The sequence below is a fragment of the Chlorocebus sabaeus genome, chromosome 17 (assembly GCF_047675955.1).
Source record: "Chlorocebus sabaeus isolate Y175 chromosome 17, mChlSab1.0.hap1, whole genome shotgun sequence".
NCBI classification, from domain to species: Eukaryota; Metazoa; Chordata; class Mammalia; order Primates; family Cercopithecidae; genus Chlorocebus; species Chlorocebus sabaeus.
Genome location: NC_132920.1, coordinates 33960935 through 33973544, shown reverse-complemented (window position 1 = coordinate 33973544; position 12610 = coordinate 33960935). Strand labels below are relative to the sequence as shown.

The following is a 12610-nucleotide window of genomic DNA, read 5'->3' as shown; positions in this document are numbered from 1 at the left end:
TCTGTGCCAGGAGCTGTTCCCATTCTAGGAGCACACTCTCCCTGCTTTGAGTCCTGACACCCCGTTCCTCAGTCCATGTGACACTCCCAGCCTCTGACACCCCGTTCCTCAGTCCATGTGACACTCCCCAGCCTCTGACCCCGTTCCTCAGTCCATGTGACGCAGCTCCTGGCCATGGCTGATTAGGCCAGAGGCGGTCACCTGAGCCAGGCTATCTCCTCATAGCCTGGCCCTGACCTCTGACTTGGGACCTGCCTAGAAAAGATGAGCTATGCCAATTAGATGCAAGGAATTTGGAATTGGGATCTTGAGCAACCCAATCAGGTAGCAGAGTGAGCCAAGCTGAAAGTTCCCAGGTAACCTCAGGACTCATCTTTCTCAGAGGCCAAACTATCCAGGCCCTGCTTACTTTCCCCTGCCTCTCCCTCAACTCCGGATCCAGAAACCTCTGTGTGTGTGTGGAAGAGGGGAGGAAGATGCTACACTTGCTCTCTGTCATCCCACATGCCCCCAAGCTACCAAACTGTTTATCCACATGAGTCATTTCCGTTTCCCCTTGAGGCCTGGGTTTGGAAACTCAGAACCCAAGCACAGACTGCTGTCTCTCTCTTTATGCTGAATCATCCCTTCCTTGAGACAACAGCTGAGCTGTCCTGCTGACTACTGAACGGAAGCGGCCAAGGTTGGGGATGGAGAGGAGCCGTGGAATATGAATTAACATTCCCATATGTTATCCTGTCACACGAGGTTACCCGTGGCCCAGGACCCCAAATGCGGAAGCATCAGGAAGGGAGAAAGCGCCTTTCTGCAGGGGAGGGGTGTGTGTTTGTGGAGGGGGGGCCTCTCTGTAGACCTCTGTGCTCCTGATTTCATTTTTGTGGAGCCCTTGCTGGCTGCCCTGGCCTGGGCCTCTCATGACCTGTAAGATTAGTGCTAAAAGTCCGACTATTTGTACAAAGTACGTTTGTATCTGTTTCAGTCAGGGCTTAAGTGCAGGAAACAAAAGGCATGTGGGGATTTTAAGCAGAGAGGCAATTAACATGGGAAATTAGGTGCTTACAAAGTCACTGGAGGTGCTGTAGCAGTCGGCATTAGGCTTGCATCCAGGAATGAGTATGAAACAGCTGAACTGGCCCCATCAGATAGGGGAGGAATCAGAGCCACCACCGGACACACCACTCTAGCTGCCATCCATCATCTGAAGCTGCTGTCACCACCATACGACGTCTGGGCCCCATAAAGCCGGTGCCTGGACACTGGAATGCCATGAAGGAAAACTCGTGTCCGTGAGCCTACCTGCCACCAGCAAATAGCTAACGGATGAAGAACCTGGCTCTGCCTCTCTTCCGCCCTGCCGGCCTCACGTGGGTGTCTGCATTCAGCAGAACCTCACGAACGGAAACCCTAGGTGCACGGCAGCCACACTGCTGTTAGCTTTGTAGCCTCTGCAGCAGCAGAAGGCATGGAATGGATGCTGAGTCCAAGCACATATCTCAGAGCCCAATTCCAGATTCCCAAGAGACCCCAGAGGCGAACGTGGCCCATCTTTTGCAGCCAGTGTGGACTGACTGCCCTTGGTTAAGGCCTGGCCTGGGGAAAGCTGTGTAAATACAGGAGGGGCAGTGGAAGGGGAGTGGGGACTGAAGAGCAAAGTGCGTGACTCTGAGTGTGTGCACACATATGCACCTGCATGTGCTTGTCTGGGGAAAAGGAGTGGGGGTGGATCTTAAGGGCTGTGAGATGAAGCCCAGCTCTCCCGACATTCTCACAGGACCTCTTATAACACGAGCAGCCAGCAGCTGCGGAGGCTCCCGTCCAGTGGGGAAGTCAGCGGTGGGGCAGACCTCACCCACTCCCAGTCTCCGCCTACCCTGGGTCAGCACAGCCATCTCTGATCAGCTCTCAGGGGAGGCTGAAGTCTTTGTCTCTCCTTGAGCTAATTTCTGGGGATCCCAGCATCTTGTATTAACAAAACCAGGGTACCTAGAATGTCCCTCTCTTCAAAATACAGTTGTGACACACACTGTGGCTGCAGGTTCCCTGGGGGAACCTTTGCTGGGGTGAGGTTCGTGGAGGCTCAGTTCTGCCTGTCGGGGCCCTCCCTGCAGGCTGCTAGCCCAGGGCAGGACTGAGGGGTTGAGAGATGCCAGCCCCAGGAGCTGCTCAGCTTTGTGGCTGCAGCTCCCTCAGCAGAAACCCTTGCCTGTGGAACTGCTCTCTCCCTTTTGCTTGTTAAATAGTTTGTCTGCTGCCACTCCCCACTCCTGGAAGATGAAGGAGCTGCCACTCCGGAGGCATGGGGAGGTGGGAGGGAGCACACACTCCAGGCCAAACACCCGCCTGCCCTGGCACGCAATCCGCAGGGAGTCCCGGGAAAGGGAGGCTGCGTTCCGCAATGTGTCAGGAAGACAAGACAGGCTCTCTCTGCTCCTCTGCCTTGGAGAAGATCTTAGCCGAGCCTGACATCAGGGTCGACTTGGCCAGAGCCTCACAGAGCCTCAGAAGCTAATGAAGGATTCATCCCCATCACCTCAACTCAGGATGTCCCCAAGGGAATGACCCCTCCTCCCTCTGCCCCCAAACTACTGCCTCCTCCGACCTTCCCTGTTTGTGTCACAGCCCCCTCCCCAGTCTCTGAGACCTGCTGCTCCGTCCCCTGAGACTTCTCTCAGATGTGGCCCTTGCTTGTCATTCCTACCTTCGGACCCACTCCCCTACCTTCATCACCACACCAGCCACCTCCCTCAGCCCTCCTGCAGCTCCCCTCTCTCCTGTCCCCGGAGGGTTCCCTTGCTGAACACCCCTGGACACCTCCCATCCTCCCCTGACCGGCTAAATGGAGCCCCAGTGCCTCAGCCTTGTCTCAGAGGCTTTCTGAGGCTCACCCCCAGCAAACCGTTCCAGGCTATCTCCCACACACACCCACATTCTTGCCAAACTATATTATGCATCAATTCTCGAATAGTGGCCACATGATGGAAGCTGGCTAATTAGAGCCCTGTCCTGAGACTTTTGCCTGAACTGGTCCTCTGGGATTTGAGCTGTAAGGACGGTGTGGTAGACTGAAGAAAATACCTCTCTCCCAAAGATATATGTACTTCTTAATACTTGGAACCTGCAAATATTACCTTACCTGCCAAAAAAGCGAATATTGCCTTACATGGCAAAAGATGTAATTAAGTTAAGGATCTTGGGAGGAGAAGCTTATCCTGGATAATTTGGGTTGGCCCTGAATGCCATGACAAGTGTCCTTTACACACAGAGAGAGGAGAAGTTAGACACAAAGGAGAAGGCAATGTGAAAACTGAGCAGAGAGAGATGTGGCCACAAGTCAAGACATGCTGACAGCACCAGACGCTGAGAGAGACAAGGCACGGAATCTTCCCTGGAGTCCTCAGAAGGCACGTGGCCCTGCAGACAACTTGATTTCAGACTTGTGGCCTCCAAAACTGTGAGAGAATAAATTTCTATTGTTTGAAGCCACCAAGTTTCTTATAATTTGTTATAGCATCCCCAGAAATGGATACAGATGGTGAGTGCTGGAGCTGCAGGAGTCATTTTGTGCCATGTGGAGAGGATGTGGGAAGCCTGAAGCAGATCCAGAAGAAAGCAGAGCTGAGGGGTGGAGAGGGCTGCAGGGGGCTAGGGAGAGCCCTGAGGACACTGGGTCACCCTGTAGGCAGCCTTCCCTCCCTAGCCTTTTCTGCAACATAAGCCAACATGTTTCCCCTTTTACTTAAGCCAGTTTGAACTGGTTTTCTGTCACTTGCAGCCCAAAGTGTTCTGACTAACATTCTCACCCAGTAATTATTATGAGCTTTAAAAATAGCTCAAATCTTTGACCCAGTGATCCCAGCTTTCTGCCCTAAGAAAATAATCTTTACAAGGACAGTCACAGCAGTGTGAAAAAATAGAAACAACCTATATATGCAACCACAGGACATGCGTTCATGAATTATGGGGGGATATTATGTAACTATTAAAACTACATTTTCATGCTTATTATAAAATAATTAGTGAAAGGCAGGACAGCAATAAGAAATACATGCACACACATAACCATGCATTTGTATATTTATAAATAACAAGAAACTCCATTTTTAAAAATTTTGCTTCAGATAATTTTTTTTTTTTTTTTTTTTTGAGACAGAGTCTTGCTCTCTCACCCAGGCTGGAGTGCAGTGGTGTGATTGCTTGAGATAATTTTTGAGGCAACAAAGCATTACACATGCAGTTGAAATCCTTTGTGTACCTCCCCTCAATTTCTTACACAGCCTCCTTCCCTCTCCAAAGGTAGCTACCTTATCTAAGTTGGTATCATCCTCATGTGTGATTTTAAATACTTACTGCTTATGTATGTATCCATAAGTAATGCATCATATTTGCACGTCTCTACATTTTAATCTGTAGGATGAGGCTTTCTGCAACTTGTCTCTTCTCCACCAACCATATGTTTTGCTTTCAGTCCATCTTGATAACATGTTCATTAATTTTAGCTGCTGTCAAAAATTCCTTTTCTTAGTGTCCCACACTTTACATATCCTTTCTCTGGTTAATAAACGCTGAGCTCACTGGCAATACTTCTTACTATAAAATCCTGCAGCTCTTATGGTTCCTTGTGTACACGCATGAGATTGTCCCCAGGGGGTTACACCCCAAGCAGAGTAGCGGGCGCAGGACGTCTGTGTCTTCTTCCCTACAAGGTGCAGCTGAATTGTGCTCCTAAGGAGTGGTATTTAGAGTGAGTAGTTGGCGGGACACAGTGGCTCACACCTGTAATCCCAGCACTTTGGGAGGTCAATGAAGGCGGATCACGAGGTCAGGAGATCAAGACTATCCTGGCCAACATGGGGAAATCCTGTCGTTACTAAAAATGCAAAAATTACAAAAATTAGCCGGGTGTGGTTGCATGTACCTGTAGTCCTGGCTACTCGGGAGGCTGAGGCTGGAGAATTGCTTGAACCCGGGAAGTGGAGGCTACTAACCTGAGATGCGTCACTGTACTCCAGCCTGGGCGACAGAGTGAGACTCCATCCCCTGCCCCCACTCCTCCCCCAAAAAAGAGTGAGTAGTTTCCATTTTCCACATCCTCAATAGGGAGACGTTTTTGACAATCCAACGAGTAGGAAATTGTATCTCGCCATGTGGTTTGATGTACATTTCCCTTTTTATAGGGCTCTCCATACACTTTCCATACATTCATGTCCCCTTCAGTTTCCTCTTCTGTTCAATGCTTTTGACCACTCTACTGAGGTATTTGTCTTTTGAATGGAAAATATATTCACACGAATTACACTCAAATGTCAACAGTGTCTTAACACTTTTTATTTCTCTTTTATAGTAATAGGACACTTCGTTTGTGGTGGCCTTATCAGCGTCCCCTGTCTGGAAAACATCCCCTCAGCTTCCCACCTGCTCCGGCCATGTGGTCCAACTTGGAGCCCAACTCTCACCTGATCCCGCCCCACAGGTCACAGGGATTGGTCCAGGGTTAGGCACGTGACCCAGTCAGACCAATCAGAGCCCCTCTCTGGGCTTTTTAACTGGAGGAGGAGGGCGATTCTTTCCTGGTTGATCATGAAACTGTGAGGACATGAGGCCAGTAATCCTGCTTCATAGAGACAAACAGCCTGCGACCAAGAAACAAATACTAAGGGAGAGAGGAAGGGAGTGAAAACGGAGAGGGCGTGTAGGCAACCAGACCTACCACACGTGTCCAGACACGCCGCGGCTCTGAGCTCCACTGACTCGCACAGACTCGGGGGATGAGGCCCGGCCAGAGACCTGCCCCTACCATCAAGGGTTGCCAGCCTTCTGCAGGGCACCCACCAGGTCTGATGTGCCCAGGGCTGGGGAAGACCCTCGCTCTGACCCTTTAAATCCAGGGCTGCCGAGAAGCCTGTTCCTGATGCCGAAGCAGCAACACTGACCAGCAGGACTTCCGCACAGGGCCTGGGCCTGCTCACCTGTGGGGAGGCGCTGGCCAAGGGCATCCCTCGCCGCTCGCTCCTACCCCCATGGGCCTCGAACGGCCCCTTCCCACTGAGTCAGAGGCCTAAAATAAGAAGCGTGTTCCAAAAGATGTGACTTTTGGGAAAACTTCAGCCAAATCAATTAATGATAAAACCCTTGAGCAAACACAGCTACTTTTATCATTTTAGAATGTTGTGATTGGAGCAGCAAACGAAATTAAATTAAAAACACAGAGACTTCTGGTCAGAACCCCAGCGCTCTTGTTGATTTTTAATCTCCTATTAAACGATATATCTTCTGATGGCTTTTGTCAGCTTATTTAATGTAATAACCCAGGACTTGTGGCCCGCTGACCTCCTCATTCCCCCCACATGGCTAAGGGGGAGGGTACCGCTGGCAGCCAGGTCCACCCACAAGCTTAAAATGGGGATGGGAGGGGGGCAACCGTCATGGGGAGCGGCAAGGGGCCACAGAGGACTCTGGAGACTGAGCTTCACTAGAGCTCTGTAGGCAAACACAGGGCACGGAGGTGCCCCGAGGCCACAAAGCTTTCCCAAGTCACATTCAGAGCCAGGATTGGAACCCAGGCCCCCCAGCAGCCAGCCCACAGCTCAGTGTCCAGGAAAAGGGCCGAGTGCAGGGCTGGGAGTGTGGTCCTCAGTTCTCCACCCCCTCTCAGGGGTAGTGGGGCTTATGCAGCTCAGTCTGGAAGACGGAATCAGAGTCCCAGTCCCCAGGAGATCCTGGCCTGATGGCAGAGGCCTTTCCCATGCTCGGGGACTTCCCAGTGTGAGGATGGAGACACAACCCTGCCCTCAGGAAACTCCCAGTGAGGTGCAGACACAGGCAAATACAGATGGCCAAGCCTCCAAGTAAATTGTTTTGGTGAGAACAAGAAAGGGTGGCTTGGAATGTGTGTTGGCTTCACCAAGAAAGGCTTCCTGGAGGAGGCGGAGAAGGAGGCAATCTCAAGACAGCTTAGGCAGAGGATTTGTGGCAAGAGAGAGAAGCTGCAGCGGGTGAGGGAGAAAAGACACAGGGCGCATTTCCTCTATGAGTTGCCTGTACCCACACACAGGCACACACAAACATACAGGCCTATGTGCACACACTTACACCTGTGCGTACATACAAAACCATGCACTCAGAAACACAAGCTGACATACCAGGCATAAAGACACGTGGGTCTTCTCTTACCATCGTGCATGCACACACATGTACATACACACATGCATTTATGCACATACACCTGTACATGCAGTCATAGACAGACCTACACGCTGGCCAGGACCAGGCTTTGAATGAAGTTCAAATATGCTCTGTCTGCTCTGCTCTGCCCATAGGTATGGGGGCCTGCACTGCCCCCAGCCATGCTTGGGGCCCCCAGCAGCTGTATTGCCTGTTAAAAGTTCCTGAGCCCCCTGCCTGGGCTCTGTCGGCATCCCTGCCCCTGCCATGGTCCTGCCCCCTGGTGTACCTGGTGCCTTCTCCCTGGCTCTGTGGGCGGGCAGAGAGCTGGGGCTGGCCAGGAGGATACTCCTAGGGGAACTTCGTAGAGCTACCCACAGGCTAGGGAGAGGTCTCTGGGGCTTGTCTGGGCCACTGCGCAGCCTCGAAGCAGGATGTTCCTTCCCTTTCAGCCACTTGCTGCCTCCCTCCTTTCCTCTCAAGGTCTCTGACAGGTCAGGTTCTTTCGAAGACAATTCAGAGGAAGATTACATGCAGGAAGTTTTCTGAAAAGAACACCTGTGGAGAGTGACACAAGCAGGACTGGGCAGACAGAGGGACTGGGCTGCTCTGTGGTCACAGCAGAGGCCTCAGCCACCCCAGGGAGGACAGAGGAGGGGAGGAGGCCCTACAGCCTGTCCCACATGGGGCAAGGGGATCTGCCTTCACACTGGTGCATTTACCAGCAGCTGGATGCTGGCTGTCCCCAGAAAACGCTGCAACCTCAAAGGAAGAGGCCAAGGGTAACCACAAGGAAGAGGAGCTCAGCTTGGCACAGTCAGTTGTCCACGTCCCCCATGGCTGGAGAATGGGCACTGGGGTCCTGAAGGGAAGTATGTGGGCAGCACCTAGGTGGCCACTATAGTCTCCAAAGGATGAGGCACCTGACCCCCTCCTGCTGTAGGCCTCACTCACGTCCCTCCTGCTGCAGTTGAAGTCCCCTCTCTTGAGTCTTTCTGAGCCCTGCTCCCCTGTCTGTCCTTCCCACTTCAAACCATCGCCTTAAGCTGGTGTGGACGGCTCCATATTGCAGGTTTCAGATTCCCTCGCAGGAAGCCAGGGGTTGAGGCTCCCTCTAGCACCCTCTCTCTCGCCTCTCCTGAGGCCCGAAGTCACCTCTGAACACAGGGGTGCTGAGTCATGGGCGAAGCGATAAGGACACCCCCTCTGACTGCAGTCCTTCGTGACTCAGAGCAGTGGGACAGGGGCTGAGTCTGATTTGCTCTGGGCTGACAAGACAGCGGTGTGGGCTTGTGACTATCATTCAGCAGGCTCTGTGGGTGGCAGAATGACAGGATCCCCTCTTACCTCAGTCCTCTGTTGATGTCCCCACCACCCCTGTTTACTCTCACACACACAGCGCTGGCAGGAGTGGGAGCTGAAATCCTTTGGATTTGAAGCACACTTCATTTCTTCCTCTCCAGGGAAAGTGTGGGCTAGAGAGTGCTGACTTCGAGACCAAGGGGCTGTTCCCCCTAGACTATATTTCATCTGTCCTAAGGAACACATTTGTTTCACACTTTAATATCCCTGAAATTGAAATCTGTCTAACAGTTAGTGGCATATCCTAGTTTAATCAGCAGCATTTTCCGCCATCATGGTAAAATAATGGTTCCTTTAAAAATCACTGGCATCCTAGATTTGATGAGACTGGTACTTTGCATCCACCTTGGAGGCAATGCCAACCTCTCCACCCAGGGAGGTGAGGGAGGCGAGGGAAGGAGACCGGAGGCTGGGCTGCTTTCAGCACCCACGGAGGTGAGGGAGGGGAGGGGAGGGAAGGAGACCAGAGGCTGGGCTGCTTTCAGCACCCAGGGAGGTGAGGGAGGGGAGGGGAGGGGACAAGAAGCTGGGCTGCTTTCAGCACCCAGGGAGTGAGGGAGGGGAAGGGAGGGGACCAGAGGCTGGGCTGCTTTCAGCATTCCCTGCGCCAGGCTTTCACTGGGCAGCTTCAGGATCTGGGCCCTCCCAAGGCCTCCTGCAGGCAGATGAAGAGCAGAACCACGTTTTGGAGCCAAACAGAAAATTATTTTTGGAGACTCAGGGCACAAGTTTACCTCTAGTGCCCTGCAGACCTCAGCTGCTGGCGGCCAAGGTCCTCCTTCTGAAGCCTAAATAAAAGTAGCTGAAGCTAGTCCAGCCTCAGCAGCTGGGGCGATGACAGCGATGGGTGCAGATGTTCCAGGGAAGCGGGCTTGGGGCTGCAGCTCCAGGTGAGGCCTGCTGAAGTGTTAATGGGCACCATCTCGAGATGAGAGAATTAGCCCCATGGGGCAGCCAAATGTAAAAAGCCTGGGAATTTAGAAAGAAAACGCTGCCCTGGAGGAGAGGCAAGATGGGAGAGTTCCGGATGCTGAGCTGAGTGGAGGAGAAGCACATTATGGACCTCGTCTGGCACAAGCAGCAGGGAGCCCCCGACACTGCACTCAGATGCTGGCTCTCATCGCTCCCCTAGAGGCTTGGTGAGCTCCCAGATGGCCATCTCAGCAGACACCTGTGAGGCAGGTGGCAGGAGGATGATACTGAGATCCATACCTCTTTCAACAAGCAGCAGAGACAGGAGAAAGCTACTTTGGCCACAGGGCCAGGGGTGGGAGCAGGTGGGAGCCAGCATCTCCAGAGGGAGACTCCAGGCAGAGAGGAGGCTGAAGGACCTGCTTGGGAGTGTAGACAGACTGTGCAAGACACTATGCTCCCTCCTCACCCCCTCCAACCTGAGCGGAAGCAAGGGGCTCTGGGAAGCCTGGTTTGCAGGAGAAGGCCAGGAGAGCAGGGCCCTGGAGCCCAAGCCCTGCAGGACGCCTGGCCAGCCCAAGCCAGCTTCATTCATTCCTCCACCCCATAAACACCTGCTAAGTAGTGAAGCAAACAGGCAAAACAGACTCCTCTGAAGGAGTCTACGTTCTAGTGAGGGGAGAAATACATTTAACAAAATAAACACAGAATGACATTGGTGCTAAGCGCCACAGAGAAAAATATAACAGAATGAGGAGGTTGGAATGAACAGGAATACCGCTTTCTATCACGTGGGCAGGGAAATCCCTCTGCACAGATGTGACAACAGACCTAAGTGAAAAGAGGGCGGGAGCCTTGGGGGCATCTACGGGAAGCTTCCTTCCACTCAGCACGCCAAGCAGTGGTGCAAAGGCCCCGCCAGGGTGGGACTCGGATGGTCCCAGACTAACAAGCAGATCAGGGCTGGAGTGGAAGGAGACAGTGAGTGAGGGGGAGGTAGGTGCGGGGAGGGAAGTGGCATCCAACCCCACAGGGCTTTCTGGGCCATGGAAAGGACTTTGGCTTCCACTCTGAGTGGAAGGGGAGTCTACAGAGGGTTTAAGCAGAAAGGGGTGACCTGACTTCGGTTTTAACAGGATAACAGACAGCAGGGGCAAAGGGCAGGCAGCAGGGACGCTGTTAAAAGCCATTGTAATCTCCAAGCAGAAGATGACAGTGGCTGGATTGTGGATATATTTAGACGGCAGAGCTGACGAGATTTGCTGACAGATTGGATTCGGGATGTGTTCCAGTTATCTATTGCTATACAACAAACCACCCCCAATCCTTGGTGGCTTAAAACGACCACAGGCATTTATTTTGCTTATGAATCTGCAAAATGCGGGCAGGACTCAGTGAGGAAGGCTCCTCTCTGCACCACATGATGTCAACAGGATGGCCTGGGAAGCTGCGGAGCCACTTGCAGGCTGAGTCTCACATGGCTCATGGCTGCAACCAGGGCTTGGCCTGGCCCATCCACCCGAGGTCTCAGCCCCTCCTCATGTGGGCCTCTCCCAGGGCTCCCGGGTTCCAAGGGCAAGCATCTCAGGAATCCAAGGCAACACCTGCAGGGCTTCTTACCACCTAGCCTCGGAAATCCCAGAACATCACTTCCTACTGCCTTCTGTTGGTCAAGTGAGTCACCAGGGCTAGCCCTGATCAACGGGAGAGGAATTAGACCCCACCATCTCTCAGCGGGGAGAACAAAGAACTTATGGCCATCATTACTCTGCCACACAGTGTGAAAGAGGTGAGGCAAGGGTGACTCCAGGATTCTTGGCCTGAGCCACTTACGTCCTGGTGTATACCACTAGTGAGGCAACTGCTTCTTGCTCACCTTACCTTCCAGAGGCCGAGCTGTGGGCCTTGTCCAAGCCCCCTCCCTCACAGGTCTTATTTCTTCCTGTCAAATAAAGGGTCTGAATGGGAAGACAGTTGTCCCTTCCAGCCCTGGGACACTAGCAACAGGGCGGGGAGCAGCTTCCTTATGGGGTCCAAGAGACGAATGTCCCCTTCTCCCAGGAGCTACTCTTAGAACCTCGGGCGGGAGGCCTGAGACAGGGCTGCGGTGGCTGGCTGGGAGGCACCACAGAGCAGGGGCCTGGCCTGCAGCCCTTCCCCTCGGTATCCTGCCTCTGCCTCTGGGCCAGAGCCATCCATGTGTCCTACCCACACTCAGGAAAAAGGTGGACAGGCCCTGCCCATGAATGCCAGGTTCTGGTTTCCAAGCCTTTATCTCTCAGGGCATGGCCAGGGATCAGGAGACCCAGAGGCAATCAGCTGATCACCTGTCCACTGTGGCCCCACTCTGAGCCAGGCAGCCTGGGTGGGGGCCTCTGACATGCTTTTCCTGACGCAGAAGAGGGCCAGGAGAGGGGCTGCTGCCCATGGCTGTGAGCACACGGCTCCACCCAGCCTGGTCCATCACCCTGCACACACACCTGGGTTGGCTGAAAGGTGTATGTCTCCCTCCTGCAGGCAAGAATAGCAGGATATGGACTCCCCACCCTGAAGAAAAGACTCTAGCACAAACTCTCATGTGCCCATGAATGTCCTGGGGTGTGTCCTTAAAATACTGAAGCTGAATCAAAGGTTCTGTGTTTCCACCCAGTCCCCAGGTGATGCCAACGCTTCTGGGCCACAGGGCAAGGGGCTGGTCTAGCCAGACCTGCGGCTTCCCAGGTGGACACCCCAGGAGACTGCAACACAGCCAGCCTGGCTAGAGGGACCATTGTCCAGCCCCTCATCTCACAGATGAGATGGACAGCAGCTGTGGCACGCCACGCACCTACAATGCCACCATCACCAGCTGGGCTCTGGAGCGAGCACACACAGGTGGATGGGCTCTGTGACCTTGGGCAAGTTCCTTTGTCTCTCTGGGTCTGTTTGCTCATCCGCAAAATGGAAAGAAGCCTGGAAAGCGGGAAAGAAGGAGGGGTCCGGAGAAAGGGGAGTAGAGGGATGGGGAAGAATATTGTGCAGGTGACCTGGGGGGGAGCACTGAAAAGGAGAGGTGAAGGGAGGAGGGGCAGAAAGAGAAGGCAGGGGAAGAGGGGGCAGGGCGAAAAGAGGCAGTCAGGGAACCTTGAAGAGAAGGGCACTCAGCCAGAGTCATAACTGTGGGATGGTGGGAGAA

The 12610-nt window shown here is 53.3% G+C and overlaps 1 long non-coding RNA gene across 1 annotated transcript; it reads left to right on the top strand.

Annotated features, from left to right (window-relative positions):
- Positions 1–578: 578 nt before the first annotated feature.
- Positions 579–6272, top strand: LOC119626829 (uncharacterized). The gene is made up of 2 exons (XR_005243002.2): positions 579–818; positions 5342–6272. It is a non-coding gene; the product is annotated as an uncharacterized lncRNA (long non-coding RNA).
- The last annotated feature ends 6338 nt before the right edge of the window (positions 6273–12610 follow it).